At 33.2% G+C, this 26766-nt stretch overlaps 1 pseudogene; it reads left to right on the forward strand.

The window, feature by feature from the left end:
• Positions 1–20486, forward strand: part of LOC143641288 (EGF-like repeat and discoidin I-like domain-containing protein 3) — a 282744-nt pseudogene extending 262258 nt beyond the window's left edge.
• The last annotated feature ends 6280 nt before the right edge of the window (positions 20487–26766 follow it).

Genomic DNA, 26766 nt, shown 5'->3' on the forward strand with positions numbered 1-26766 from the left:
AATGTGGTGGGGGTATGCTGTGAAAATTGAAGGGAGACAAGCAAGGTAGAGGAAGGGCATCAGAGAGATGGGTGGAGAAGTACTGTAGAATAAGATCAATCAGATTATGTTTTTATTTTTATGTATGCATGAATATGCCAAATAAGACCCACCATTTGGTATATTTAATGTGTATCAATTAAAAAATTATGCTAAAATTAGATAATCTGGTTATCCCAGTTAATAACATTCCTAGCTATTACCTTTAGGTCTAAATTAAAAATTTAATAATAAGAAGAAATATCCAAGCAGTAGTTTCACCTGCTTATACAAATTTTTAATCAGAAACATAAGTTCTCAAGAAAAACCATGAAGTGTAAGTCCTTTATGCTTTTTTTTTCTGAACTGATACATACAAAGCAATAATGCCATTTAAGTCCTAACATGTATTATCTTACCTTTAATTTTGAGATGCAGTTAAAAGAGTATAGTCATTTAGATTAAAACAATTCCAGAACATAGTGTAGGATGTGAAGTTATTAGTAATAGTTACTGTGTAATTTGTAGATTCCTTCCTCCTATTCAGTCTTCTTCTTTCCCTTTTTGGTTCATTTACTCATATCATAATAATAGAAAATAATATCCTAGAAAACTTGCCACCCTTTGTGGTAGGATATTTTTGCTTTGCAGACTTCTTTTATCTTCAGTGCATAAAAATGAAGAGCATCACAGTTTTCTGGTTCCCAGAAGTACCTTTTAACTTTTTATTAGGAGATATTTGTTTCTGTATTGAAGTTTAATTGATCCCAAGTCAGCATTTAGAACTTCAGGACACTTGTTGCCATTACCAATAATATTTTCACACATGGAAAGGTCTAAAGTATTTTCATAGTAAAACTCAGAAACTGTTCTGTTGATAGATTTTATTTGCATGATAAAAGCAATATATAGAATTAAGAAAAATCAGAGGAGGAGGTAGTGGGTAACACATTCTAGTCAGACTAATAGGATATTGTGTGTTTATTTTTCCTTTCCAATGCACTAAGTGCTGTCCTCTGTCACTTTAACTCGAAAACCACTCAGTGAGAGGGTCCAAGCAAAAGCCCATATTTACAGGAACCCTACAGAGAGATTCCGCTCCCTCCTGCCTGGGCTGACTCTTAGAAGTAATGAACCTCTTCACATCTCTCTTAATATTTTTTACATTGATAAACTTAACATTTTCAAACTCAATTTATTTCTTTTGATGAAATGGTTTGTGATGATTTCTTTTGGTATTCGTCTTTACGTTGTCCACTAAACATCCACTCAAAGGACATGGATTGTTGGCATGGACCCCTGAGCAATTTGACAAGACCAAGTCCCTTAAAGTCTTCCTCTTTCCTCTCTCTTTCAAAGTACTCACTGGCCCTGTACTTGTGCATCAAGGGGATTTATTTTCTTTTGAGTAGCACCAATTATTTATTTCAAAAATATATGCTAGTAAGGTAATCTTATTTTCATTGTTTCTAAAGTGATTTTATTGGGGTTCTCTTTTCTACTCATGCACTTATATGATTTTCTTCTTATTCTTATTTGTTCTCAAAATTTTCTAATTTGTTCTTCATAGTCTATTATGCAGAGAAAATAGTGATGCTTTTCTCCTTTTAGTTCTTCTTTATTTCTCTGAATCTGCTTGTGTTGACAGCCAATATTTCCTTAGTTTTTGCACTGGTCATAGGCGGTAACCAGAAAAAAAAAAAAGAAAATTCAAAATTCAGAGCATATGAACTCAAATCTGTGACTCAGATAATATAACTTATTTATTAGGGCCGTTGATTGTCTTAATATATACTATTCCTCCAAACTTAGCATCCAAACTTAGCATCCAAACTGAAATATTTAAAGTAGCCACAATTCACACTGAGTTCACATTCTCAAATGACGGAGCATGTGAAGAAGTTCTAACAACAGTGAGAATCAAGAGAGATGAGTATAGTATAGTCGAAAAAACAGATGGAGATTCAGAGGAAACCTATGCCTGGCCAAGACTCTAGAACAACAAACCAAGTACACCCCTGCTGGTCTTTTTTCTGCCTCATGCTATATAGTAAGGGGGTGTTTCACTTTAATTTGAAGTTCTGCGAAATGTAAGGAGTCATAAGAGATGATGGTTTTAATGTTTATGTGTGTGTTCTCTTCCCATCTTTATTCAAAGAGGATAGTTAACTGAACTCATGTTGAAGACTGATCCATGCTTGGGACAGTATAGGGTACGGGCAGCCCCTCTTATCTGGAGTTTCAGAACTAGCGTTTGATAATTAATAAAAACTTTGATTAAAATAAAAAGTATTTAAACTACATGTCATAATTCTTGGATAAACCACACCAACAAATGCATTACTGATGCCTTATTGTTTATTACTTTTCTTAACGTATTGGTGAAGTTATTCCAGTGTAGAATCCTTGATGTTAATCATATTCTCAATATTATAGATTGTATTTAGTAATTTGCTGTTTTGAGATTTTTCAGAGAGGTTTTATGTGTCTTCATAAAAAAAAATCCTCTTCTTTCCTATTCACATTTTTTTTTTTAAATTACAGTTGCTCCCTCCCTTGTCCATAGAGGGTATGTTACAAGACTCTCATTAGATACCTGAAACCATGGACAGTATTGATCCCATGTATCATGATTTGTTCCTATTCAAACATACTTTTGATAAAACTTAATTTACAATTTAGGTGCCATAAGATATTAACAACAATAACAAATAATAAAATGGAGCAGTTACAATAATTACTATAATAAACACTATTTAAGATTCATGAATTATTTATTTCTGGAATTTTCCATTTATGTTTTGAGATTGCAAGTGTCTATGGGTAACCAAAATAATAAATATAAAAATGAATGGAGAGGCTACTGAATATTTAATTAAATTAAATTATCTTGTTAGAATAACAACATGAGATATTAAGATTTAAAAAAAAAGAAAAAGAAAACAGGACAGACTGGTAAAAACAGAACTAACTCTTGGTAGTGGACAGTTTAGCTGGCAAGAACAAAGGAGAGTGGACCTGGCCAAGAATACTCCAGTGTGTGGAAAAGTGGAGAGCACCAGGGTTTGGGGGTGCAACAGATTTCTAACAGAACAGTGAAATTTGATTCTTTGTAATTTTTTGACAACTTTTTTGGGAGGGTTGGCCCAGGGTTGTTCAACCACAGAGCCAAATTCCCCAGACCTTTTTATATTTTTATTTTTATTTTTATTTTGAGGCAGAATCTTGCTAAATTTGCCTAGGGCCTCACTAAATTGCTAAGGTTAACCTTGAATTTGCAATCTTCCTGCCTCAGCCTCCAGAATTGTTGGGATTACTGTTGTGTAGCACTGTGCCTAAATCCTAACTTATCATTTTAAGTGGAAACTTTATAATTTTTTTAACCCCTGAAGTAGCTTATTTGCAATCTGAGTCATAAGGGGTCCCATTTACAATTGGCTTGGAAGCGCAAGTGTTTTCTCACATCATACAAAACAAATGATTGCCTTTTTTTTTTTTTTTTTTTTGCCTGAGGTGTGTTCGCATTGCCAGCTGCTAAACAAAGGCACCCACTAGGGTTGTTTTCATGCTGACTGGTGAAAACATGTATTTGAGGTAGAAAAACTTTTTCCTATTCTAATGCTCAACACAACACTCCATCTCCTGTTTTTTTGATATGTATGGGGATTTCTTCCCACTGGAGACACCAACTGGGTCTTCTATAATTTAACTAAATTCTCATGCTAACCTGAGTCATGTGGATGCCACAAGTTAAATGCTGTCAAAACCTCTTCAGACACCAACTGCAAGCAATAAATTGTACTGTTACCTGGCTATAAATCAAGGTTTCCACTACCCCTCCTTGGTTTTGATTAACTTAATAAGAAGGCTCACAGAACTCAATGAGACACTCATGTTTATCAGTTTGTTATAAAGGATATTAAAACAGATGTAGCCAGATGAAGAGACGATTTGGGTGAGGTATGAGAGAAGGGGCTTGAAGCTTCCTTGCTCTCTCTGGTGCACCACTGTCCAGGACCTTCAGCAACCTGTAACCTGTCCTTTGAGGTTTCTTTGGAGGCTTCATTATACAAACGTAATTGATTACATCACAGGCCATTGGTGGTCAACTCAATCTTCAGCTCCTCCCTGAACGTTGGAAAGTGGTGCAGAAAGTTCCAAACCTCTAATCACATTTAATTGGTTTCCCTGGCAACTAGCTCTCATCCTAAGGCTAGCAGGAGCCCACCAAGAATACCTTAGGACAAAAGACTCAGGAAATTATAAGGGTTTTAGGAATTTTGTGTCAGATGCTCCTATCACTGAAGAAATTACAGAGGTATTTAGAGCTTTTGTCCGTGTCAAAAACCAAAGGTGAGAACAAAAGATTCTCTTAACCAACCTTTTCTTTTTTTTTCTTTTTTTCTTTTATTTTTTTTTTATTGATTGTTCAAAACATTATAAAGCTCTTGACATATCATATTTCATACATAAGATTCAAAATGGTTATGAACTCCCAATTAACCACCCTTTTCTACAAGGGTTTTGGGTCATAGGAATCAAGTGTGTGTGTGTGTGTGTGTGTGTGTTGTGGGTTGTGTACTTTTTCTATATCAAGATGGAAGTATCCTGAATGATAATGATTTATAATTTTAGGTGTTTTAATTATGCAAAATTTTTAAAAACATTCATATAAAAACAATATTTTAACTCAACAGAAAGACCTGGTGTCCAAGTGGAATATTTATTTACTCATCTAAAGGTAGTTAACAGTTTGGTTTTTTCTATCCTTATGCAATGTACTCTTCTTTTAGGTTAAGCATTGATGATATGTGTATATCTTACTTACAGTAATAGCAAATTGCCTGTTATATTTTTGGTAATTCTAATGATGGAACATATACTAAAACTCATCCTATCTTGAAGATTATTGTATTACTTTATCTGATACTTTATTATGTATGGGGTAATACACAACCTCAAACTTAAAAAAGAAACATTAATACTTTAAAAAAATCTCCATTTCCTGGCATTTAGTAGTCTATTTAAACAAATTGCCTGGATTTTGTACATATTTTAAAAATATATTCATATGCATCATGATTGCTATGGAGTTACAATTATTATATGAATACTATATAGTTGCATAATGCTCTAATGTAACATTCTATTTAAATTCATATTTTTTTAAAGAAATAGTAGCTTACAAAATACTTTTTATGAAGAAAAGAAGCAAATAACCACTGAGTGTTTGATTATAACTTGACTTTCCTCCAAAGAATAAATTCTGAATCAGGCATTTCTTTTCCTTTCTTATTGGTCTTCAACTGACAGTGATTCCTGGAATTTCTTGAAAAAGAAATACTTCTCTTTCAATTCCTAAGTATTAAAAAATTTAAAAACCCGAATTTAAAATCCTTTTCCATATAAAATTAGAAAGTATAGTTTCATTTTACATATTATTTCTGTGTGTGTGTGTGTGTGTGTGTGTGTGTGTGTGTGTGTGTATGTATTTTGGTTAATTATTTATTTCAGCTCTGGGGAATGAACCCAGGGTGCTCGACTACTTAGCAACAACTCAGTCTATTTAGCATTTTCTAAAAAACTTTGATACAGCAGCTTCCTAAATTGCCTTGGCTGCCCTTGAATTTGCAATCCTCCTGCCTCTGCTTCCCAAGTGCCTGCGATTACAGGTGTGTAGCACCACACACAGATATTGGAATTATTTGTAGTCACACCAACTACCTGTCAGACATACACTTAACTGTACTGAGTATATCCCAACTTTCAGCAACAATGTCAAGTTAGAGAAAAACAGAACTATTCATAAAATTAGTTACTTATTTCACTTTTTTCCTAAATTTGAATGAATAATTTTATGTTAGTATGTAAGTATTTTTGAAATGCTTATGTACAATATCTGATATCAGTGAACAAGCTAGGAAATTTCTTTTGTAGGTAGGTACCTGTACTTGCATCGGAGGGCCATATTAAGTCATTATCCTCAAGAATAGAGTTCTAAATGAGAGGAACTAAAGACTCCTCCTCCCACCCCTTAGCATATCATGTGCCAGCACTGACCTGAGGATGCACCTCTTTATTTCGAGGCACATAATTATTATCAGTCTGAGCAAGATATCTTCCCATTTAATATGAAATTGTTACCTGTTCCCAACTTTCTTCCCACTCCTCTTACCTTTATAGGAAACCAGTCTAGCACAGTTGACCTGTGACCTTTTATTTCACCTTCCCTGTGTTTATGTGGACTAGCAAATTATTGGAAAACACATGATTTTATATTTCAATATGTTTTAAAATGCACATGTGTGCCATTGTGTGCATTTCATTCTACACTTTTTCACATATTCTTATGTTTTTTAGATATCCAAATGTAAGTTTAGGCCAAGATTTCATGTCTTTTTTTCTTTAAAGAGATAGTGAGAGAGGGGGAGAAAGAGAGAGAGAGAATTTTAATATTTATTTTTTAGTTATCGGCAGACACAACATCTTTGTTTTTTTGTATGTGGTGCTGAGGATCGAACCCAGGCCGCGAGCATGCCAGGCGAGCGTGCTACCACTTGAGCCACATCCCCAGCCCCAAGATTTCATGTCTTTAGAGAATATTGGTTCTTGTGCAAGAGCTCTTAAATATATACATGCACACACACACACACACTCACACACAAACACACATGCCATGCACACAAAACCATTCTATATTTTAATTCTCTCTTTCTCTGGGGATATCTACTTATTCTGTTCCTTTTTGCAAATATAAAATATATTTTCAAATAATTATGTGTATGCATTTCTCTATAAACATCTATGCAAAAATTTTTTGAGAAGAAATGCCCAGAAATGAGAATGCTTAATTTTGTTAATAACTAACAGATGGGAATGACTGTACCAGTTTATACTCCCACCATCAACAGCAGAATATTTTACCAGTACTTGATATTGTCTGATATTTTTGTTTTGTCATTCTATTGACTGTATGTTAGTATCTCCTTATAATTTATAGTGATTACCATTTAATTTTCTCTGACTTAATTTTTAATATCCTTTCTTTTTACTCCATTTTTAAAAATTGATTTTCTCAAAAGTTAGGTGTGTGGGTAAGTATATGCATGTGTGTGTGTGTGAATAATTTACAAAATAATAACCCTTTTACATTTCATATCAGTAGTTCTCAATTAAAACTACAGTTTGCAAAGGTAGGGGGTCCCAAGGACCCACTCAAGAGGTTCACAAATCATTGCTATTTCCATAATATTTCTAAGGCTGTTTTTGCCATTTTCACTGTGCTAACATTTGTACTGATGCCATCAGCAATGATGAATAAAACTGCTTATGTCTTAGTATCTGAATGGTGGCACCAAACCATACTAGTTATTGAATTGTGTCTATCATGTCCATGTGGGAGTGAAGAAAAGAATACCCAATTTGTTTAAGAATGCCCTTGATGAAGCAGTAATGATAGTTAATGTTATTAAATGCCAGTCCTTATTAGGTCTTTCATATTCTGTGTGATGAAAGGGGAATTATGCATAAAGCACTTCTGCTGAGTGTGTGATGATCATCATCAGGAAAAGCTATTGCAACATTGTGTGAACTTTACTATGAAAGCCCCCTCTTCCTTTTTGCAGCATCATGTGTATTTCAAAGAGTAAATGACAGGGGCTGGGTTGTGGCTTAGTGGTAGAGCACTTGTGTAGCATGTGTGAGGCACTGGGTTCTATTCTCAGCACCACATAAAAATAAATAAATAAATAAAGGCATTAAATAATTAAGAAACAAACTTTTCAAGTTTTGGTATGGTAACAAAGAATATCCATATTTATCTAGAAATAATATTAAAACACCCATACTTTTCCTGCTACAAATCTGTGTAAAGTTAGATTCTTTTCAGCAAATAAAAGTGTATTCACTACAGAATTAAACATGAGAACCTGTCTTTTCCTAAACCATATATGAATGAGATGTGCAGAAATGTAAAAAATAGCCTTTCCTTCTCAGTAAGTTTTTGTTTTCTAACAATAGAATTTTATAGAAATTGGCTGTATATGATAACTTTTAATTGGTTTATTATTTTGAAATGGATTAATAAATATTTCTAAAATTTATTAGTTTCAATTTCTAAATCAGAAAACATTTATATATATCATGTGAATATATAATACCTATGGTAAATATCTCACAATATCATGTATGTATACATATTTGCTCTGGGGACTTTTAATAATTTTTCAGAAGGGAAGGAGTTCTGTGTCCAAAGTTTAAGAAAAATGATTTCCTAAATAATAAGCCCATGCCAATTTTTGATGTTGCAAATACCTTCCCCCAGGAGTTACTGTCCTATAAACTTGATCTGTGATGTTCTTGGTCAAGTAGGGAATCTTATTATTTCAATTTTAGGGAAGTATATGAAACACTGTCCTGCACTGTAGTCTCATTGCTCTTATTAGTGTGCTAGGGTCTATTGGTCTCTTTCTTCCATCCCTTCCTCACTCTCTCCCTGCATTGTTCTTGCTCTTGTGTTTCATAACTGAATAATATCTATTTTCTGGACTTTCCCATATTGCAATGACTTACATCTCTATTAATAACATTGTAAATTGTTTTAAATTGTGTTGTATTACATGAAGTGTTACAGAACCAACTGGGAACCTGTGCCAACTTAGGTAGCTATGATTATACTTGTAGGTTGCATTCCTACAATAGAGTTGCAGAGTTAAAGAGAATGCATGCTTTTCGTTTTCCTTCATGTAACCAAATGTGCTTCCTAATGACTGTGTCATTTATACTGTCAGAAAAATTCTTTAAGTGCACTTGTTTATCTACATTCTTGCTAACACTGGGTAATCAAACTTTCTAATCTTTTCTTTGGATAGATGAATTATAATATTTATCATAATTCAATTCAGATTCAATAGATTAAATTTAACTTATATTATGAAGGAGATCATGTTTCTTTCATGTGTATATGTATTTCATTTAATGTCACCTAATGAAATTCTTTGCCCATTACCTTATTGAGTTATTTTTGTTTCATCTATTGAAATATAAAGTTACTAATTTACTGAATTAATCAATTCTTTGTTATGATTTATGAAAGATTAATCCTCATTATTACTTGTATATTGATTTTATTTAGCTTTTATCTTGAAGGAATTTTTTAGTTTAATGTAACAACATTTTTAAATTTTGTGTCATGAATAGAAAACCATTTTTACCTTAGAGATTTAAAATCCCATATTTTCCTCTGATAATTTTGTGGTTTCTTTATTTTCATTTTTTTCCACCTAAGTGTTCAATTTAACTGGAATTTATTCTGGGACGAGGGAACAGATATTATCTAAATTTTGTTTAAGACATCTACCTATTTCTCCCAACCCAGATGTTTAATACTCTTTATTTTCTACATTGATTTTAAAGTCACTTATTTAATATATAAAATTTCTTTACATTTTGTGATCTATTTATTGACTTTCTCTTCTGTTCATCTATCTCTACATATGTCAATATTCCACTATTTTAATTATTTATATTATTTTGTCAGTTGTTACTTGCTGGAATACATTATATTTTAATCTATATTAAGCCAAATTGCAGAACTTTAACTCCTGATATAAATTGTTCTATCATCTGCCAATATGGACAATTTCAGTATCATCTTCTTTCTTTCTGGAAAAGGTCCTCTATGCTGTCTTGCTGCTCCCTGGTTTGTTCTCCAGCTATGTCTTTTTGCTCTTTTGCTGCTAAACTACCTCATAAGAAGCTTTATTTAAGCAACCATATTTTTCATTCTTAATATCTTCAGTTAGTTCTCATTTATATAATTGTTCTTCTCTTATGCTTCAAAATCTTTTTTTTTCTTTTTAAGAATTTATTATGTTGTTTGTTGTTTTAAGGTTTTAACCTGGTAGATCCATTAAATTAGGCTTTCCTAGGGTTAGTCCTGTGTTGTTGTTGTTGTTTTCCCCCTTTTGATCATGGGACTTGCGTTCTTCCAGGAGTTTGATATTGATGTCTTGGCTAGTGGTATACCTAAAACGGAGGTAAAACTCATACCCTAGCTTGAGCTACTGCAGGTAGATTATTTGGCATTGAGAGTTCTCACAGCCAAACTAGATTCTACAGGTAGTCCTGTACACAGCTAGAAGTTACAAGAACCTCTATCACTGTTTCACCTCCCAGGTCCATAAAGTAAGGATGTGGGATGAAAAGGGTAGAACTAGTGGATCTCCTGGTAACTACAGGCTTCCATTCCAGCCTGGCTCCATGTTTTACCACTTTTCATACTGTTTGCAACTGAGTACAGCCCAGATAGGCAAAGTGAGAATGAGAAAAAGTGCATCTAGGAAATTCTCAAGTCTAATTTCCATGATCAACCTTTAGAGTTTGCCTTCATAGACTCCAAATACACTGATGTGCACTGGGGATCTAAAGAGCCCCTGTTACATGAAATGTTTCTCATAATTTGGGGTGTGTGTGTGTATGTGTGTGTGTGTACTCACATGCATGTGTGTGGTACACTTCAATAAAGCCCAAAAGCTTCTCAGCAACTTCTTGTATTGGAGTGTCCTTAGTGCTAGGATTCTTGGGAGCAGGCACACTGGTCCATGTTACTTGCTATTTGGTCATGAACCTATTAGTTTTCCCTTCTCTTAACTATTTTTAAGATAATGGTCAGATTTATACACATACTTGATTACTGTAGCCCTATATAACCATAATGAATATCAGTATGTAGCTCTGGAATTTTTTTTTACAAATTTCTGTTTATATCATTATTATGATTATAAAACCTTATGGATAAACCTTTCCAGAATGTTTCTTTTCACTACAAATAAAAAAACACGGCCTTGGAGGCTAAAGCAGGAGGATCACAAATTCAAAGCCAGCCTCTGCAACTTAATGAGACCTTGTCTCAAAAATAAATAAATATAAAGGGTTAGGTATGTGGCTCAGTGGTAAAGAACCACTGGAATCACTGCTTGATTAATTAAAACAACAATAACAACATGCTGAACATCAAACCAAAAATTGAATGTTCTAAGAGTTTGGGGGAAGGCAGATACTGTTAAATTTTTCCATGAGTATATCATATAATCTTCACATATAATTTTATTAAAACCTTCTTATGAGGAAATTAAACTTCAAGAGGTATAGGCAAATTGACCAAGATTACTTGGGTAGGAAGTGCCAAAACCGATCGGAAATACCCAGTCCTTTCTGTTTCTGCCTGGCCTAAGCAAAGGTTTAAGGCATGCTAGATCTAAATGATTCTTCTTCATATCCATAAAGGGATAAAAAATATTTTGGGAATCATTTTAAGGTTACATAGTGTACCTACCATCCAGTATAACAATAATTTCTTTGAAATGAGGTATATAAGTGAAAGTATTTTATTTTATATCCAAGATCCATCCACTGAGTAATATAGGCATTTCCAGTGCAGTTTCCAGTAAACCTTTAACATAGTGTCTCATACAGTTCAGTTAAGTAGACTAAACCTAAGATTACCTTTAGCCATTGTTATTTTGTGAGCAATCAAAAATGATGTTGGAATATAACGAAAGGAGATCACTTACAGGAGGTGGTTGAAGTGGAGATGTTTCTAAAATCATGTTATAACCTTCCTCTAAGGCCTAGTTTATTTTTTACAGCAACTTAGATTTCTGACATTAAACTTAAGTATGATTATGAAGGTGAAATTCTATCCTCTTTATATTAAATTCTTTATTATCCAGGCTTAATGGTGCTGGATGCATAAGAAGTCAATAGTCCAAAACCTAGTAATTACTAAAACTTAGTGATCCCAAAATCTGTATTTTGTGAATCAATTTTTTGTTTTTATTTTGTGTTTAATGAAAATAGTGCTGATATTTAATTACAAATTCTTAAAGTAGAGACAACTCAAATTGGGTAATGCTTTACTACCTGAAGTTTCTAAAATGTGTACTTGGTACTTCTAAGTATTAGAGCAAATATGAATCTTTTAAGATATAATTTCTAATGACATAGAGAAAAACATGAAATCAGGTTTTGATTTTTTATTGTTATATTTTTACAATCTAAGCTTTAGAAAATTAGTGTATAGCTAATCAGCCAAAATCTAGCAAAGATAATTTGGCTGTCTACAAGTGGTATAAACAAGATAATTGAAATGAGATAAAAGATAATTGAAAAAGGAATGTTCAGCAATGTGAAATGTGGAACTTGGCTTCCAAAATAGGAGGAAATGTGATTCAGAGTGCCCATTGCTTGTGTTGTACATATTGGGAAGGTTTAGGTTCTGAAGAGTCTCAGATTAAAAAGAAAAATAACATCACTCATAAGACACTGAGAGAATGTTGCTCTTCCATAGCAACGTGCTACTTTACCTAACTCACTAAAACAAGTGTCTCTCAGAGGTTCCCTTTTCCAAATTTCACACATAAAACTCCAAAATCAGCTGTTAGCTGAGATAAATGCAGATAAATATTAAATTAGTAATATATACCTTAATGAAGAATATACTCTTTTTGAGCTTCCAAAAAAGAATGGGACTTAAAATATATCCATGTCTATAAACATTTTGATATCTGAACATTGAAGTGAGAAAATTGAACCTGAGTATCTGAGTCAATGCACACAGCATTTTTGGAGGAAAAAAGAGACAAATACCCAGAATTTTAAATATGAAATCTCTGTTTTAAAAGGTTGTTTATAAGATCTGTGTTGAAAGCATGAATGGAGTAAACTCAGCTTAGCAGTTGAGAGGCTGGGACTCTAACTCATCATGATCAGACTTTGTCCAAGAGTAGAACTGAAAACTTCCTTGTGAACAGCAGTTGGGAAGGACCTCAAGACATCTAGAAGGAGAAGGTGGGGCTTTAGAACACTCAGAAACAGTGACTAGAGAGAGACTGTCTCATCATGTGCATTCATATGCTGATTCTTGAAGTCAGATCATGGAGTGGAAAACCTTGGTCACTTACATGAACCTAAGGATTTTCCTTTTTTAAAATTTTTTCTTTCTCAGAAAATAGTCTCTGAATTATTAAAAATACAGTGTAAACTACTGAAATTTTCCTGGTTTATGTTGGTCAAAAGGGATGCTTCATAAAAATTTATCAGTGGGCTGGGGATGTGGCTCAAGCGGTAGCATGCTCGCCTGGCATGCATGCGGCCCGGATTCGATCCTCAGCACCACATACAAACAAAGATGTTGTGTCCCCTGAGAACTGAAAACTAAATATTAAAAAATTCTCTCTCTCTCTCTCTCTCTCTCTCTCTCTCTCTCTCTCTCTCAAAAAGAATTTATCAAGAATATTAAAACAGGACTGTTTTACTGTTTACATTTTAGAATGTATAAATGCACTCTAAAGTGAATGAAACAAAATTTGATGTTTACTCTATGTAAATAAAATATTTTGCATTATATTATTTAATTATTTTATTTTAACTATCAGAAAGAGATCCTTATTTAAATATTAAAAGAACATTAACATTGTTATTAGTTACTTATTTCTCCTGCTATAAACTGTTAAAAATTGACTTGGAATGGATAGAAAATGCCAATTAGGAAGTCTCCATATAATAAAATTAAGAAAAAAGCAAGTATTTGATGAAAAATCGTAGTTCCCTCATGACCATTTGTACAACCCACAACAGATTTACCCTGTAGCAATGCAAAGGCCAAAGATACTTGGGTTTGGTTTCATCATCATTATTGCTTTTACCTTTCCTTATTCTAGTACTCAAAGATCTTAGTGAGATTTGAATGTTTTATTTTAAATGAATATTTCTCGAAACTTAAGTCAGTTGAGACACTTTAGCAGTAATGATTCTGATATTTTGACAAGAAAATATTCCCATTTTTCAGTTTGCTAAGACACACCTGCACATTAGAACCAACCAAAAGTTTTCTATCTTTTATTTATGGGCACATTATACTTTTTGAAGCCTGCTCACATGCATTGTTTTGCTTTTTAAAAAAATATTATTCCATTATAGAAAGCAATTATGAAGTTAAACTTAATATGTGCCTATTTTATATGTTTATCTGAAAAAAATTAAGATAAATATTAGTTTTTCATAAGTTTATAAATCTATATGGATAAATAAAAATGTTCCATTCCCAAAATATGAATAGCCTGGAAGCAATGAGATTATTGTTGACTTTTTTGTTTCCTCAGATAAATTTGCAAAGAAAAATGAGAGTTACTGGTGTGATTACCCAAGGGGCCAAGAGGATTGGGAGCCCAGAGTATATAAAATCCTACAAAATTGCCTACAGTAATGATGGAAAGACTTGGACAATGTACAAAGTGAAAGGCTCCAATGAAGACATGGTAAGACTGACTCCTTAACCCACATAAGTAAAATTAAAATGCTATTTTCTATCACTGATGATTATATCACAAATGAGCCTTCAGGAGAAGCCTATGTTGAAAATGTTTCTGGTGATTTTTGCTTTTAATTAGGCTAGTGAAGTGAAAAGAGCAGGAGTTTCTCCAAGTTATAAACTTACAAAGTTGTTATTTAAGATGTTCTTAGATTTTAACTAGAGTTCCAACCAATACTTTTTGCAAAGTTAGCAAAGCTTTTACTTTCCCAGAAGTCAACTTTCAATTTCATCATTACTGATTTTACAGACAGTATGCATCTTTAATCAAATAACTGTGGATCAAATCTACTACTTTAAAAATATTCTACAGGAAATGGATATAATATGCAATATAATATGATATTCAGAATTTTGAAATTAATTGTTTCTCAAAAATTTTAAAATTAGAGATATCAGAACTGCAAATCATCCCATTTTAAAATCATGCATTAGATTAAAATCTAAGAAATTTTTTGAAATTTTTTTAAAGTTACCCTCTCAAGTGAATTTAAATAAGATTTTCTGTTTGCCAGGTTATATAAAATGTATACTAAAAAAAATGAGATATAAAGGAATTACTTGATTTTTAAAAGGAAAGTAGCTTTTACTGGAGAATACATATAAGAAATTGTCAGCCTCTTTGCCGTGATCTGGGACTTGTTGATAAAGGTAATCTTTATCAGTCAAACCCTAAGCATCATAAATCTGATTATAGCACTAGAAAGACAAAGTAATCAGGAAGCACTACTGGAAACTAGTCTTTACTCCAAAAAAATGTACTGAGTTGCAAAATGAACAGACAGACCCAGATTAAGTTGAATGATTGAAGGTGCCATTTCTCAAAAAAGAGAGAAGTAGTCTCCCAGTTCTAAGGGCTGGCCTTAATATTGATAAGACCATCCTAAGAAAGTATGCCATAGGCCACAGTGGTTTATAGCTTTAATTAGTTTTTTATCTATGGGTTTTATATTCACTACTGATGGTAAGGTACTTCTTAAATGCTCCAGGCCCAAAAATATTTAATATAATCTTTTAAGAATTATGTGCAATGAGGGTAAAGGTCAGCATATGAAAATAAGTAAAGAAGCTACTGCATTTAATAAGTTAAAATTCTGTATTATGTCTTTGCCCAGGTGTTCCGTGGAAATGTTGATAACAACACACCCTATGCTAACTCGTTCACACCCCCCATAAAAGCTCAGTATGTAAGACTCTATCCCCAAGTTTGTTGAAGGCACTGCACTCTGCGAATGGAACTTCTTGGCTGTGAACTATCTGGTGAGTCTCATATTGTCTCTTTCTGTACTGTCTTTAAAGAAAATAAAAAGCACATTTGTATGTAGTCTGCTACTAACCTATAGCTTTCCAAATACCCATGGAAATTAATTTCTGCTTCAAAATGTCCAGGGCATGTTTCAATCAGCTTGCCACTTATGCATAAAATAAACAAGTTCAAAAGCATGTTACAGAATAGAATTAGTATAGAAATAGTAATGTATTTTGTGGAGTGGCCAAATAAAGTACAAATAATCCTCATGGGAAACTTGTCAAATTTGGATGTATCTCATTGTTTTGGGTAGAAATGGTGATTTATGTTTTGTGACAGGAGTTCAGCATAAAATGGAATCTGTCTGACCTCATAAATTGCAGTTAAGTATACGATATATGGTACAGGAAAGTAAGCTTTGTCGTTGTCTACCTACCATAAGAACTTGGTGCTTTTTTCTTCTTTTAGATTTTATGAAACATGTAAATTTATCATTCCTCCCTAGGGAACAGTACTTCAATACCAAGATTGCTACTATAAATTTATTCTGGGATCATTCTTAGGTAGCAACCTGATTATTGTACAAATAGTGGTTATCCAGCTCGAGAATAATCTATCAAAGGACTCAGAGTTAAGTAATTCTTGTCCTCTGGGAACATCAATACTAGACGTAAAGATGAAGACTTAATGCATAGATCTCACAGTGGTCCTATTTCATTATAGATAGATTCTGAACAAAATATAAAATCTTCTAGAGGTATTTCACTGTTATATATTTTTAGTGGTTGCTCTTATGTTTCTAGCCTCAAACTTTTCCCATCTTTGCCACAGAAGCACCAAATTATTTTGTTCAAGCAACTGAGAAGAAAATTCGAAGTTCTTGTGTGTTCACTTCTTAGCATAACCTCAAAAATATGGAAAAATATTTATCAACTTAAAACAATACCTTTTGAGAAAATAGGAAATTAAGTCCTTGGAAAGAGACAACTGTGTGGTTTGATTGATCTATTAAAGTGCATACTTTATATCCATTTCACTTTTTAGTCTTATTTGTGATACCAGAAAGGGAATGTTTTTATTTTATCTTGAGATGACATCTCTATAAGTTTCCCAGGATGATGTCAATCTCACAATCTTCCTGCTTCAGCCTCCTCGGTAGCTGGGATTACAGGAGTAAGCCACCACTCCAGGCTAGGGAATAATTTTTAAACAAATAAAAAGCAGCACTAAAATGTGAACAATTTTTAATTAGCCCATTGCATTTAAAGAAATTAGATTGATTAGTCTAGATGAGTGAATCTATTTTAAGAATTACATTTCATATTCTGTATCTGCATATTTTATGAAGCAACCAATACACAGCTTTAGTGCAATTAATTATTCTAACAGATTTTTTTTCTTATTTGGTAATTTCAGTCAGTTTATTGGCTGTCAGTAAATCTTTGAATCATTGCTGTGTAGTGTTTGTGTTGCATGTCACTATATCACCAGAGGCCAGTGCCATCCCTAAGCCATTCATCATAAAGTAATCAGGGGGAAGCCTCAATATGATGAGGTTCACTATAAGCCCTGTGATTTTTAGTTGCTCAACATCACCTTCCCCAATTTTTCAGTCTTATGATTCATGAGGATCAGTCTCTAGTACATGGCATGGATACATCCTTAAGGTGTAAATATATTTTACTTTCAAGTTTGACAAGAGGTTACACCTGACACTTTACAGATTTTGTTTTCTGAAATAGAAGTAATGCTCTACTTTCCAACTCTTCAAATTGATTTTTAACTTGCATGCAGAGAATAATACCTCGCAGTAGTTGTTTTTAAAAACTAGAGCATTTTACTATAGAAATAACCAGTTTCTGTGTTAATACCTTAATTTGCTCAGCTGCTGTTCACACTGGCAAAAGAGTTAATTATTTTTATGTGCATGAAAATAATACAAAATGGGAATTTGTGATAGAGGGTATATTGGCAGAGAAGTTAGCTGTAATACTTGGAAATATACACATAAAAACCCAAACTATTTTCGTTAGTGGAATGCAATGCTGTAAATTCCTTTTGTTGTTGTTGTTGTTTTTTGCTTTTTTGCAATAAATTGTCATACAACCTTTAACCCTGTCAAGAAGATCAGTAGTTAATCTCTTTGTAGACCCTTGAAAATAACAACTTTTAAATTATCTGAAAGAGATATGACTTATGTGTTTGGAATAAAATAGACCAGACCATAATTAGAGGAATGAAACTCAACTACTTATTCTTTAAGCAAATAATTACTCAGCATTTCAGCCTGGCTAAGAACTATACAATATAATGAGTATGAATTTAATTTTATGACTAAGAAGAATTAGTCAAAGGCATTCTTTTTCTATATAATCCCTAAATTGGTATTCTATATAACAGAAGGGGAGAAAACAACTACTTTTCTTTTCCCTTGTATCTATGACAACTAACATTTTACAAAGACTTAGAAAATAGTGGTGGGGTGGGGGCGTGCATAGAAATCTAACCAAAATCTTTATAGCAGACAATGCAAATTACTTTAGAACTAGATAAGCATTATGCCAACAGGGGTATTAAGACTTTATAAAAATTTTGAGAGTTGTTATGATATTTTTCTCACTCAAATTTTGCTTTTAGTTATTAGTGCTATCTTTACCATAGGACTCAGGATGTATTCCTCCTCAGCAAGACTCCTGTAAAGATAACAACCCTCCATGCCATTTTTTGTCATGGTGGGGAAGGATAGGCCATTCCTAGGCAGTGGAGGTCAAGACGAAATTGGAGGAGACCCAAGGAAGACAAGTGACCTAGATTGACCAAGACAGAAGACAGTTGGTTGTGCTTAAGAATTATCAATGAAGAATTCTAAACCAATCTCTCAGTGCCTAGACATAAAATGGCCTAGTTCTAGCAACTTCAGTCAGTCACAGGATCATCATTAGTACTCATTAATAAACTGATATTTGGAGACTTTTAACATTGTTTTTTGTTGGAATAAGTTTTATGGAAATAGTAAAAATAGCCAACCCTTACTAAATGCTAAGTGTGCCAGTAATGGATATAAGTTTCATGTTTATTAACTAATTTCTTAGAACACTTCTTGATGTAGTTTCTATTATTATCACCATTTTATAGATGACAAAACTGAAAGCGACTAAATAATAAAAAACAAGACCACACAGCCAATAACTGGGGGACAGTAGAATATACGAAGAAAGTATCAGATTGAATAAGTCAGTTCTTTTATCTTTGCTTCCTTGGTCAAACTTACTCTGTGAATTTCTTGGCTAAAATATATCAATTTGACTTAAGAAAGCCTCAGTCACTAGATAAAGATGATTGAATCATGCTTCCTATTACAAACTCTGTTAATAAAATTTTGTCAGTCATAGTTTGAGATTGGAAAATTATGTATGTGTATATATATATATATATATATATATACACACACACATATATGTATATATATATATATATATATATATATATATATATATATATATACACATATATGTATATACACAAAAACATTCTTAATTGGTGGAGAAACATAAATTTTGTACCATATCAATCTGGAAAATGTGGTAGATTTGAGAATCTTCCAAGAATATTCTAACAGTAAAATTTATTGGGTATGATTGAAATGTTAGCACTTATAAAAAGATGTGTCTAGTAATGGCTTTTTCTAGAATTTGCTTATCTTCTTTTGTTATCTCATTTACTAGTTTATATTCCATATTGTACAAGCTAAACATTGAGTAAACATGAGTTTCCTGTCTTGGGGTAGAAACCATATTGGTACAGTAAGAATCAGTGGTGACAATTAGGAAATATTTCTTAGACAACAAAATGCTGTCCAGTTCAGAATATAACAGTAGAACAGTTTGTGGAAATGATTTTGTACTGGGGGAATTTTCATTTGCAGTATTATGAAAACAAATAAAAGAAAACCGAATATACTTTATGAGAAAATGTCCCATTTTTAAAGACACAATGAAACTGTTGAAAACCAGGGAACAGTCACAAGGCTTCCAGTAATGAGACAGGAGAGAGCATTTCAGCATTGTTTTCATTTTGCAAAATCATCTATCACACAAAAGTAGTTCAAATTGTCTGTCTTATTTCCAATTTTTCCAAAATATATTCAGACAAAATAGCCTGAATTGGCTATCTTGTTTTTCTATTTTGTTCTAGATTTGTTTCTGATTATGGCCCATTTTTTTTTTTTAATTTAGATGCTCTCTCTTTGGAGGAATGAATAGCATTATGTTTAATCTTCTCTTGCCTATCGAAAATGAGTGCAGAAAAGCTACAGGATAACAAATAATTTTTCTCACAGAGCCTTTATCATTTTCTTTCAGGCTGTTCTGAGCCTCTGGGGATGAAATCAGGACACATACAAGACTATCAGATCACTGCCTCCAGCATCTTCAGAACGCTCAACATGGACATGTTCACTTGGGAACCCAGGAAAGCTCGGCTGGACAAGCAAGGCAAAGTGAATGCCTGGACCTCTGGCCACAATGACCAGTCACAATGGTTACAGGTAACATTTTTAAGTTGTTTCACCACCTACGATTCACTGCCTTACAAGATTTGCTGTTGGTTAGGTGACTATTGAAGTCATCACATTCACACAATTTTAAGTTGCCTTTGTTTGACTTTGGCTTACCTAAATTGGTAAAACAAAAATTCCTTATAAAGTCATGTCCCTGGACCATTTTCACTCTGGTGTTGACTTATGGATGCTATCAGGTTGATATTGCAGACTGTAGCAGATGGCAGAGCTTCTGCATTAACTTGAATCTTTTTGAATGCTTTGTGTTAACACTGATTTTGAAAGTTTGATGGCAGGAATCCAAAGGACATTGAAATCATGTCACTGACATGCAGTAGTCTCATAGTATCACTACTCATGACATATTAGCTTTTTACCTGTGACTGCTAGGCAGTGGAGCAATTTTATTATACTCACCTGACAGAACTTGCTTATAGAAGGAAAGCATAGACTCCACAGTCATTCTATCATTTGCACATGACATAAGTTGACAGTGCTTTTTAAAACAACCTTGAAATGCACTCATTTGTGGAGTAATTTTAAGTGTGCATGGAATTTTTTAATGTCTTCTGTGGCAAAGAGAGAGAGATCAATTTTATAATCACTTTTCTTGCTAGAACTGAGTTCAAATCTTATTTATTGTTATGCAATATGCATGAGTTCAAAATTTGTGATAATTATTGTATGCCTGGAAATTGTTAAATTTTTAAAAATAGCAAATACTACCCCTCTAAAAGTCTTTGCCAAATCTGAAACTAATTTAATCAGGCCACTTGAAATTTGCAATAGTCCCTTTTCAAGTCTTTTTACTTGGTTTTACTTTTTTTTAAGTGGAACAAGAAATATTCACTGTTTCCTTTCTTTCTCTTTATATTCTTCATGGATTTTTATTTATCTGCACTTATATCAAACCCTTATGTTAGCTATCACACATTGTGTATTATTATGCATTTATAACTGTTTTGAAAGTAGGAAGTATTTTTTGTCTTTCCAGCACCCAACCTGATATCTTTGTCTTGCATGTCACAGTGTTTATTAAATTAAGTCATTTGCTTCACAAATGTTTATTCATGATGCACCCAGGCAACACCAAATGATAAATAGTGAGGACACACAAGCCAGCAACAACTCTGTTCCTGCTCTTTAAATGTATTTCTTAAAATCTATCTTTCATTTGACTTATATGACACCAGACTTTGTTTTCCTCCTAGCTGATGTTTCCCAGTGTTCTTTGCAGGCCACGCTGTTACCCTCCTGCTGATGTCTCTTTCACTAACTCTATCAACTCAGATTAACATTTTTAGAAAATCCTGGCAATTTCAATTACTATACAGAGGATTCAAGTACTCTAAATCACTTCTTGTCATCCCCACTGTCATGTCATAATCTGTACAACCAACCTTTCACTTGGGTTTCTTCTAAAGTCTCTTAATCAGCTTTCTTGTTTCTGATGTGAGTCCTTTAAAAAAAATCTATTTCTGGAGCTGTAACTACTGTGTGTGTGTGTGTGTGTGTGTGTGTGTGTGTGTGTGTGTGTGTGTGATCTAATATGAAAATATTACTCTTATCCCCTTATTTAAAAATCTATCAAATACTTTCTTTCAGCCTCAGAATAAAGTAAAGATTCCTTAATGTAGTCTAAATGTCTTTGCATGACTTGGCCCCATTTAGTCTTTATGATAGTCTTTTAAATTCACTTTAGTTTCTCAAAGGAAACACTATCTGTCTCTTCCCATTCTTTCATAAATCCTCTTCCTAGAGGAAAAGAATAGGGAGAGCACTTTGGATCTACCTTTCTCTGTGATGGTTTGGCTGCCAGCTGCATCCTACCCACATCTGATTTAGATCCCTTCTCATATACCATGGTCTCTCTTTATCCTTGGGGGTTATATTCCAAGATCCCCCGTGGATCTCTGAATCCATGGGTAATATTGAACCCTACATATACTGTCTTTATTTTCCTATGTGGGCTGTAGCATTGCCACTAATTACCAGAGTTAGTTTGTCCTTATGCCACAGTGCCACCTTTACATTATTACTCCCAAGCTTTGAGGTCAGTATTGAGTAAAATAAAGGTCACTTGAACACAATCATTTGAATATTGTGACAGTCACTCTATAACCAAGATGGCTGCTAATGGATCTGTCGGCAGGTAGGGGTTGGAAACACCGGACAAGGAGATGACTCACATCCTGAGCAGGACAGGACTGAACAGCATAGTATTTCATCACAGTACGCAGAATTTCCATTTAATTTTGGAAATTTCCATTTAATATTTTCAAACCAAGGTTGACTGTGTAACTAATACTGTGGAAAGTGAAGCCAGGGATAAGGAAGGCGGCTAAATTCATGCATTCTCCATAATTTTCTCACAGTAACATCATGACACTGTATTAAAAATTGTGTTTTTGCCCTAGTTCATTTGCTTTAGGAGGACTAGGACATTGCCTGTATTGTTTACTTCCCTCAACTTGTTGTCCAGTACCTAACAAAATACTTGAAGCAATATATGGCATGTTGTAGGTACTCCTTAAAGATTTGTTGACTTAGTGAGTGACTGATTATTTCAGAGAATAATTCAAGATGCATATTTGGGATTACAGAGTACATAAGTTTGAGGCCCCAACTGTCATATATTTTTCCCATTTTTTTTTTGTTGTTGTTCTAGGGATAGAACCCAGAGCCTCACACATACTATGCAAACATTCCAACCCTGAGCTACACCCCCAGCTCAATATTCTCAAAATTTAAAATGACATATACAAAAGAAATCTGAAATATTGTATCAAAAAGCAGTCATTTTAATACAACTGCTAAATTGTAATAATACATAACCTTTTGAGTTTTTACTATGAAGAAATCATGAAAAAAAAATCTTCCATTTGTTAGACTTGACAATGGTAAAGTTAAACTTCTTTGCTGCTATCATTTATTTTTAAATTGTAAATATTCAAGTTATATTTTATGCTAACTTGGTATAGCTAATATTATTTGTGAGTCTTAATGCCTTCTGGAATAAGACAAAACATTTTACACTCCAAAAGTAACTCAGGCTGGTAGACTAGATGTATCCACATAAAGCAATTGCCAGTGGCAAATTTTCTTGAGAAAGATAAAAATAAAACAAATATTTTACATGAATCAGGGTGTGATTTTTTCATTGCAAACCCTCTATCCATCACTATGTTTCAGATGGCTTTTCAACTGTCTCCTTAAAGTCTCTTGCCTGCTGGAATCGATTCATCCTGCTGATGACAGATTTTCTGTCAATTCAAGGACCAGTTCTTCCAGTAGATGTCTAATTTTTGTTGTGTCAAACATATTCAGACTCCTCAAGGCAAATTAAATTGACATCTTTCTTTTTAATTTATTTTTTTTTTCTGAGTTCATGCAAGAAAAAGCTCCAGTATTGTGACTATTTTTAGTATTTTCCCCTCAGGAGAATATAATCTGCTCAACTGCATTGTTGGCATTAGTGCTTGTTAGTGTCTTTGTTTAAAATAAGATTAATATTTTTATAGATAACAATGCATAGGGTGATTTTGTTTGGGAACTGCTGATATAGAGATCAATTTTTATTGCTAATTGAGGTTTTTGGAGTTATAAATTTAGTTATATTTTTAAATACACTCTTCAGAAGAAAAGACATTTCTGTCATTTAAATTCCTTTCTTTCATTATTAATTTCTTACTGATTGATTTTTAAGAAATTTCTTCCATATAACAACTATACATGTGATCCTTTGTTATTTCAGTTTAATGTGTTTGACAAAACCTAATCAAATAGATCTGCAGATATATTTTTTGTAAATGAACCCTTCATATACTCTTACACCTAACTGTGACATATTTGAAGGAATCATTATTTTAGTTTTGGTTTGGGGTTTTACTGTTCTGTTCTTTTTTTTTTTTAACTCCCACGTACTCACAAATCATTTTAACATTTTAACATTGTATACTCGTTACAACTCTAGTATTTATTCCAGTCTCTTCTATAAAGTTAAAGGCTACTGTGTTATTTTTTAAAACTGGACCAGCCAGGCACAGTGGTGCTTGGGAGGCTGAGATTGGAGAATCACAAGTTCAAAGCCAGCATCAACAATTTAACAAAACCCTGTTCAAAATGTAAAAAATAAAAAGGACTGAGAGTGTAGTTCAGTGGTAAAGTGCCCCCGGGTTAAATCCCTAGTGCCAAAAAAAGAAGTGGGCATATGGAACTGATTAGCTTCCCTGAGTTACTGTTAGTCATAAATGTGTTATGCTACTTCTATCTGAACTTGTTAAAATATGTGTCACATCCACAGCAGTCCTAGATGAGGCATTTTTCAGAACTCTGAAAGAATGTTGTTCTATCACTGTGATGTTTATGATGTCCTCCAAAACATTAAAATTCAACCAAAACTTTTAGCCAAAAGCCATACAATGTGTTTACCAAAAGCTTCCTAAAACTTAAAATTGCAGTTTTTGCCTCTCAAAAATCTTATCAACATTTAAATTGGAAAAATACTAAGTCATTCATTCCTGACTCATGGCTGGTCATCCCCAACACATTATTGGATTAGATTTAAAACCTTGTTATAAAAATAAAATGACATTTCACTTACAAAGATTTTTTAGGATCAAACTATTGGCTTCTCTGGTTACTTTCTTTATAAAGAAGCTTGGAATTGTGTCAGATTGCTATATGGATTAAATAAGCTCATGGTATATGTATCCAGTACTGGGAAGTCCTTTCTTTCTCTTCTGGTGGTTTGGGTAACTTTAAGATGAAAACATTTGATACCACCAATTAAGAATGCAAATGTGGGGGGGGTGAGGGGGGTGTACTCTTCAATTCAAAATGGAATTTCCAATAAAACAATATGGCTGCAAATAGCCAATAATGTAGATATATTACCTAAATTGACATTAGTATGCCACACATGGTGGCACACTCCTGCAATCCCAGTTACTTAGGAGGCGAAGGAAGGAGAATCACAGGTTGGGGGCCAGACTTGGTGACCTAGTAAAACCCTGTCTCAAAGTAAAAATAAGAAGGAGCTAGGGAGGTAGCATAGTGATAGAGTACCCCTGGGTTAAATCACCAGTATTACACACACACACACATACACACACACATACACACACACACAAAAAAAAGACATGGCATTGGTAAACAAAATATTTGAAATGTATTTATCTGGTAGTATCAGATTTTTCAACTTCTTTACCTGGAAGTAGTAATAATAGATATTAATAATTTAAAATGAGTATTTCCAATTTACTATTACCATTTACCAATATTCTCTACTGAAACTTTGATCTTACTAGAATGGTTAAGTGTTTTATATTCACTACCACTGACTTAACAGATTCAGTAAATTCTTCCTTTATTCATGCTTAGAGTAAACAAACTGATCAAAATTAATTATGAAATTAAGATGTTTAATGCAATTCTATCAGAAAGAGGGGCATCACTTGTGATTATCTCATAAATCATGAAGAAATACACTAATGTATTTTGGTGCGGTGCATGAAGCTAAACAAGGACATTCTAAGAATGAACCTGGATTGATTAAAAACTTATTTTAACGTTTTTCACAGTGCATACACTTTGTATGCATTTACTGTCTCATTGGTGATGACTATGGAAAATGGAAAATCACTGTCCATAAATAAATCTAGCAAAAATTCACAAAGAGTAACAATACAAATGACCATCAGGAAGCAAATGTTACAGTGTAACCTAGGAAATGGCCTTTTGGTCTATTTCACAGGACATTTGTTAATTTAAGGCAGTCTACATAGTATTTCAATCAAATTAGTAGAATTAATAGAGTTGTTAGAGTGCACATTTTATGTTGACCTTTATCAAAATTGCATGTAACCCCACAGAGCCTCATTTCAATACTGATTTTGTAGAATCATGAAGAAAAGCAATTGAATTCAACTTTTCAAATTAAATAAGCCTTATGTAATTTAGTTCATTTCAAAATTGTAAAAGGGAATATTCTAGCCACAAAATTCACAACTCTTTAAAAAGCCACTGACTTCCCTTTCCCTATGGACTATTTATTTACAGGGCAGTTGAAGGAAAGGTTTTTAAGGATCAAGTGACCACTAGGCCTCTAGGAATTATTTGTCAATGTGAAGGATTTTTCTGATTTTCAATTCACAATTCAAGTATTTTCATAGAGAGTAAACAGTAAGCTATGTGAAAGATGGCCAATAAAGAAGTTCTGAAAGAGATCAAGCAGTGCACCTTATTTTGTGCACTTTATTCCCTGCTTTCATAGTGTTGATATATTCTGGATGACACTAAATGAATCAAAGAATGCCCCTGCCATACATAGACTATAAATCATCCTTAAAGTTTTATCATAATTTTATGCTGTCAAAGGTATTCTCTACTATCTAATTCAAAGATAGATCTTTTAATAAACAAAACAAAATGGAGTAGGATATTTGTGTAGAAATACTTAGAGGGCAAAGAAAAGTTCAGCCAGGAATAATGTACTATACTGAGATCATAATTTGAAATCCAGATATATGGACTGGACGGCAGATAAATCACATCAATATTCTGGGACTC

This window comes from Callospermophilus lateralis, unplaced genomic scaffold (assembly GCF_048772815.1).
Source record: "Callospermophilus lateralis isolate mCalLat2 unplaced genomic scaffold, mCalLat2.hap1 Scaffold_94, whole genome shotgun sequence".
Classification (NCBI taxonomy): Eukaryota; Metazoa; Chordata; class Mammalia; order Rodentia; family Sciuridae; genus Callospermophilus; species Callospermophilus lateralis.